Source organism: Homarus americanus, unplaced genomic scaffold (assembly GCF_018991925.1).
Source record: "Homarus americanus isolate GMGI-L3 unplaced genomic scaffold, GMGI_Hamer_2.0 scaffold49667, whole genome shotgun sequence".
NCBI classification, from domain to species: Eukaryota; Metazoa; Arthropoda; class Malacostraca; order Decapoda; family Nephropidae; genus Homarus; species Homarus americanus.
In genome coordinates, this window is record NW_024738608.1 from 1,494,587 (window position 1) to 1,500,586 (window position 6,000).

At 56.6% G+C, this 6,000-nt stretch overlaps 1 protein-coding gene across 1 annotated transcript in view; it reads right to left on the minus strand.

Moving 5' to 3' along the window:
- The window catches only part of LOC121874123 (leucine-rich repeat extensin-like protein 3), a 63,760-nt gene that overhangs the window by 26,584 nt on the left and 31,176 nt on the right, over positions 1-6,000 (minus strand). The window lies entirely within an intron of this gene.

A 6,000-nucleotide genomic window follows, 5' to 3' on the forward strand; every position in this document is an offset into this window, starting at 1 on the left:
CATTCTCTTCTTCTCGTTCCCTCGTTCCCTCCTCACTTGCGATTCGTTTTCTCCCTCCTTCCTCCCTGCTGTTCCCTGTTTATCCACTTATCTTCTTTCGTCTTTAACACTCCTCTCTCCCCTCCCTCCCCTCCCTCAACCCCTCTCCTCTCTCCCTCCTTGTTGAAACCTTCCCCCACTTGAAAGCCTCCTCCTCCTCCTCCCTCCTTCTTCCCTTCCCATACCTACTCCTTTCCCTCCTCCTCCATACATCTTCCTCCCATTCCCCATCTCCTCCTCCTCCCCACCTCGTCCTCCTCCACCCTCGTCCTCCCCTCTTCTTCCTCCTCCCCTCCTCCCCACCCTTCTTCCTCTCTCCTCCTCCTCTCTCCCTTCCTCCTCCTCCCCCCACACCTCTTTCTCCCCTCTTCTTCCTCCTCCTCCCCTTGGCAATATGATAGCATCTTTTTATGAGTAATTGCAGTAATCCCGACCGACCAGCCTCGCGCTACGTATTTATGCTAGGCGCTGATGGATGCCGCCCCTCATACACACATACTCCATGCTCCATCATACACCCATGCTCCATCATATACAGCCATGCTCCACCAAAAAGTCATGCTCCACCATAAAGTCATGCTCGATCATTCACTCATGTTCCACCATAAAGTCATGCTCCATCGTACAGCCATGCTCCACAATAAAGTCATGCTCCATCACACGCTCATATTCCATGCTCCTTATGTACACAAACGCCCTCACAATCACACCCTCCCACGGTCTCACACTCTCATGCTTCCTGACACATAAATGACCCCACACACACACACACACCATTGATATCTTCCGCCTCACCTTTGTTTGCTGTGAAGCTTAACAATGGCTCCCTAAACGACAGTGTCATAGAGCGACAAGAATCCATCCATCAAGTGACACTCAGTTACCTGGCCCTCTCAGCTCCCTCTGGTCATCACCGAGTCCCCATCTATCAGTTTGTGTAAGACCAAGTTCCTGTTAGCCCTCCTCACTAACGCCCTCTGCTCCTCTCGTCCTCCTCACCTAACGCCCTCTTCTGGTCCTCTCGTCCTCCTCACTAACGCCCCTTCTGGATCCTCTCGTCCCTCTCCCTCTGGTTCTCGTCCTCCTCACTAACGCCCTCTGCCTCCTCTCGTCCTCCTCACCTAACGCCCTTCTGGATCCTCTCGTCCTCCTCTAACGCCCCCTACTGTCCTCTCGTCCTCCTGCCCCACTACTGGATCCTCTCGTCCTCCTCTCTGCCCCTTCCTGGTCCTCTCGTCCTCCCTACGCCCCACTACTGGATCCTCTCCTCCTCCTTGCTTCTGGATCCTCTCGTCCTCCTCACTAACCCCTACTGGATCTTCTCGTCCTCCTGCTTGCCCCCTTCTCCTCCTCTCGTCCTCTCCCTTCGCCCTTCTGCCTCCTCTCGTCCTCCTCACTAGCCCTCTTCTGCCTCCTCTCGTCCTCCTCTCCCTTAACGCCCTCTTCTGCCTCCTCTCGTCCTCCTCCCTTCTTGCCCCTTCTGGATCCTCTCTCGTCTCACTAACGCCCCTTCTGGATCCTCTCGTCCTCCTCCTAACCCCCACCCCTCTTCTGCCTCCTCTCGTCCTCCTCACCTAACGCCCCCCTTCTGGATCCTCTCGTCCCCTCCTCCCTTGCCCCTCTGGATCCTCGTCCTCCTCACTAACCCCCCTTCTGCCTCCCCTCGTCCTCCTCACTACTTGCCCCCTTCTGCCTCCTCTCGTCCTCCTCTGCACCCCTTCTACCTTCTCATCCTCCTCACCCCCCTTCACCTCCTCTCATCCTCCTCTCCTTGCCCCCTTCTACCTCCTCTCATCCTCCTCCCTGCTTGCCCCTTCTGCTCCTCGTCCTCCTCACCCCCCTTCTGCCTCCTCATTCTCCTCACTAACACCCCTCTTCTGGCTCCTCTCGTCCTCCTCACTAACGCCCCCTTCTGCCTCTCTCGTCCTCCTCCTTCTTCCCCCCCTTCTGCCTCCTCTCGTCCTCCCCTCACCAGCCCCCCTTGCCATCCTCTCGTCCTCCTCACTTCGCCCCCCTTCTGCCTCCTCTCTGTCCTCCTCTACTTGCCCCTTCTCTCACCTCCTCTCGTCCTCCTCCTCTAACGCCCCCTGCCTCCTCTCGTCCTCCTCCTGCTGCCTCCCCTTCTGCCTCCTCTCGTCCTCCTCTGCTGCCCTTCTGCCTCTCTGTCCTCCTCCTGCCCCCCTAGATCCTCTCGTCCTCTCCCCTAACTCCCCCTTCTGCCTCCTCTCGTCCTCCTCACTGCCCCCCTTCTACCTCCTCTCGTCCTCCTCCCTATTGCCCCTTCTGGTCCTCTCGTCCTCTCCTCTCGCCCCCCCTTCTGCCTCCTCTCCCCTCCTCTGCCCTCCCTTCTGCCTCCTCTCGTCCTCCTCCCCCTCCCCCTTCTGCCTCTCATCCTCTCCCTGCCCCCCCTTCTGCCTCCTCATCCTCCTCCTGCTCCCTTCTGCCTCTCTCATCCTCCTCTGCCCCCTTCTGCCTCCTCTCATTCTCCTCACTTACGCCCCTCTGGATCCTCTCGTCCTCCTCACTAACGCCCCCCTTCTGCCTCCTCTCGTCCCTCCCTCACTAGCCTCCCCCCTTCTGCCTCCTCTCTCCTCCTCTGCCCTTCTGCACTCTCTCGTCCTCCTCACTAACGCCCCCTTCTGCCTCCTCTCGTCCTCCTCACCACGCCCCCCTTCTGCCTCCTCTCGTCCTCTCCTTACGCCCCCTTCTGCCTCCTCTCGTCCTCCTCTGCCCCTTCTGCCTCCTCTCGTCCTCCTCTGCGTCCCCCTTCTGCCTCCTCTCGTCCTCCTCCCCACTAGCGCCCCACTGATCCTCTCATCTCCTCTCCTACTTCCCCCTTCTGCCTCCTCTCGTCCTCCTCTCACTTGCTCCCCCTTCTGCCTCCTCTCGTCTCCTCACTAACGCCTTCTACCTCCTCTCGTCCCTCCTCACTCGCCCCCTTCGCCTCCTCTCGTCCTCCCCTACCTGCCCCTTCTGCCTCTCTCGTCCTCCTCACCCCCCCTTCTGCCTCCTCTCGTCCTCCTCACTCTACGCCCCCCTTCTACCTCCTCTCGTCCTCCTCCCTGCCCCCTTCTGCCTCCTCTGTTCCTCCCCTCACTTGCTTGCCCCCTTCTGCCTCCTCTCGTCCTCCTCACCTGCCCCTTTCATCCTCCTCCTGCTCTTCTCCTCCTCTTCTCCTCACCCCCTTCTACCTCCTCTCATCCTCCTCACGCCCCCCTTCTGCCTCCTCTCATCCTCTCCTTCTGCCCCTTCTACCTCCTCTCATCCTCCCCCCCTTCTGCCTCCTCTCGTCCTCTCCCACCCCCCCTTCTACCTCCTCTCGTCCTCCTCACTACGCCCCCTTCTGCCTCTCTATTCTCCTCCCTACACCCCCTTCTACCTCCTCTCATCCTCCCCCTTTAACCCCTTCTGATCCTCTCGTTCTCTCACTAACCCCCCTTCTGCCTCCTCTCGTCCTCCCCTCCTTGCCCCCTTCTACCTCCTCTCGTCCTCCTCACTAACGCCCCCTTCTGCCTCCTCTCGTCCTCCTCACCTAACGCCCCCCTTCTGCCTCCTCTCGTCCTCCTCACTAACGCCCCCTTCTGGTCCTCTCATCCTCCCCCTAACGCCCCCCTTCCTCCTCTCGTCCTCCTCACTACTTGCCCCTCTGTCCTCTCATTCCTCCCTCGCTAACGCCCACTACTGCCTCCTCTCGTCCCTCCTCACTAACGCCCCTTCTGCCTCCCTCTCATCCTCCTCCCCACTAACGTCCCCCCTTCTGCCTCCCCTCTCGTCCTCCTCCCACTAACGCCCCCCTTCTGCCTCCTCTCATCCTCCTCACCCCCTTCTGCCTCCTCTCATCCCTCCTCACACCCCTGTCCTCTCTTCCTCCTCCTGCTCCTCCTTCTCCTCCCCTCCCTTCTCCTCTGTCTCCCTCACTAACGCCCCCTTCTGTCCTCTCGTCCTCCTCACTGCCTTCTCCTGCCCCCTTCTGCCTCCTCTCCTCCTCCCACTCTTGCCCTCTTCTGCCTCCTCTCGTCCTCCTCACTAACGCCCCTACTTGTCCTCTCATCCTCCTCACTAACGCCCCTGCTGTCCTCGTCCTCTCCCACACTTACTTCTGCACCTCCTCTCGTCCTCCTCACTAACGCCCTCTTCTGCCTCCCTCTCATCCTCCTCACTACACCCCCTTCTACCTCTGTCCTCCTCTCCCTTCTACCTCCTCTCGTCTCTCCTTACTTGCCCCTTCTACCTCCTCTCATCCTCCTCCCCCCTTGCCCCTTCTGCCTCCTCTCATCCCCTCCTCCACCCAGCACCCCCTTCACCTCCTCTCATCCTCTCACTAACGCCCCACTACTAGATCCTCTCATCCCTCCTCACCTGCCCCCCTTCTGCCTCCTCTCATCCTCCTCCCTCTCGCCCCTCTTCTGCCTCCTCATCCTCCCCTCACTAATACCCCCTTCTGCCTCCTCTCGTCCTCCTCACCTAGCCCTCTTCTGCCTCCTCTCGTCCCTCTCCCCTGCCCCCTTCTGCCTCCTCTCATCCTCCCCTAACGCCCTCTTCTGCCTCCTCTCAGTCCTCCTCACTGCCCCCTACTGGATCCTCTCATCCTCCTCACTAACTGCCCCTACTAGATCCTCTCCCCTCCTCCCACCCGCCCCTTCTGCCTCTCTCATCCTCCTCACTAACGCCCTCTTCTCCTCCTCTCATCCTCTCTCCCCTGCCCCACTACGTCCTCCTCGTCCTCCTCACCTAACGCCCCACTACTGGATCCTCTCATCCCTCCTCACGCCCTTCTGCCTCCTCTCGTCCTCCTCCCCTGCCCTCTTCTGCCTCCTCTCATCCTCCTCACTAACGCCCCCTACTACTTGTCCTCTCGTCCTCCTCACTACGCCCCCTTCTGCCTCCTCTCGTCCTCTCACCCTACTTGCCCCCCCTTCCTGCTCTCCTCTCGTCCTCCTCACCAACGCTTGTCCTCCCACCCAGGTTTCACGGTTTCCTGTTTCATTTCAAAAAGTATCAAGTCGCTTGACCTCCACACAGACAGCTACAACACCAACAACCTTTTCCTTCCACTATCAATAATTCATGAACAACTTGCATTTTTGTGATTCTTCGTGTTTTGTGTTTGGCTGTTCATAAACAGAACCCCCCCACCCACACACCCCATCCTCTCTGATGTCCTGTTGTATTTTGGCTTTGTTTATTATTACGTTTTTTTTTATTTTTTTAGTATTATTATTATTATTATTATTATTATTATTATTATTGTTATGATTATTATTATTATTATTATTATTATTATTATTATTATTATTATTATTATTATTAACACCTGGTTACTCCAATTATACGTATGTTGAAAAATTGTTTCTGATATTTTGCATTTGTTCTTTATATTATGGCCACAACCTTTAATTTCACTCAGAAAATACACTACATAAAACACACTCACTACAAACACTCATACTCAAACACTCACTCTCACAACAAACACTCCTCTCACCACAAACACTCCTCTCACCACAAACTCACTCTCTACAAACACTCACTCTCACCACAACCTCACGCTCACCACAAACACTCACTCTCACCACAAACACTCACTCACAAACCTCACTCACCACAAACACTCCTCTACAAACCTCCTCTCACCACAAACACTCCTCTCTTTACAAACACTCACTCTCCACCACAAACACTCACTCTCCTTGACACTCCTCTCACCACAAACACTCCTCTCACCACAAACACTCACTCTCCTAAACCTCCCTCCCACTCCTGACATCACTCCCTTACAGTCCTCTCACACAAACCTCCTCTCACCTAGACTCACTCTCACCACAAACCTCCTCTCCTACAAACCTCACCTCACCACAAATGCACTCTCTTCACCACCACAAGCACTCACTCTCACAAACTCCCACAAACCTCCTCCTGACAAACCTCACTCTCCCCCTGAGCACTCACTCTTTAACCCCG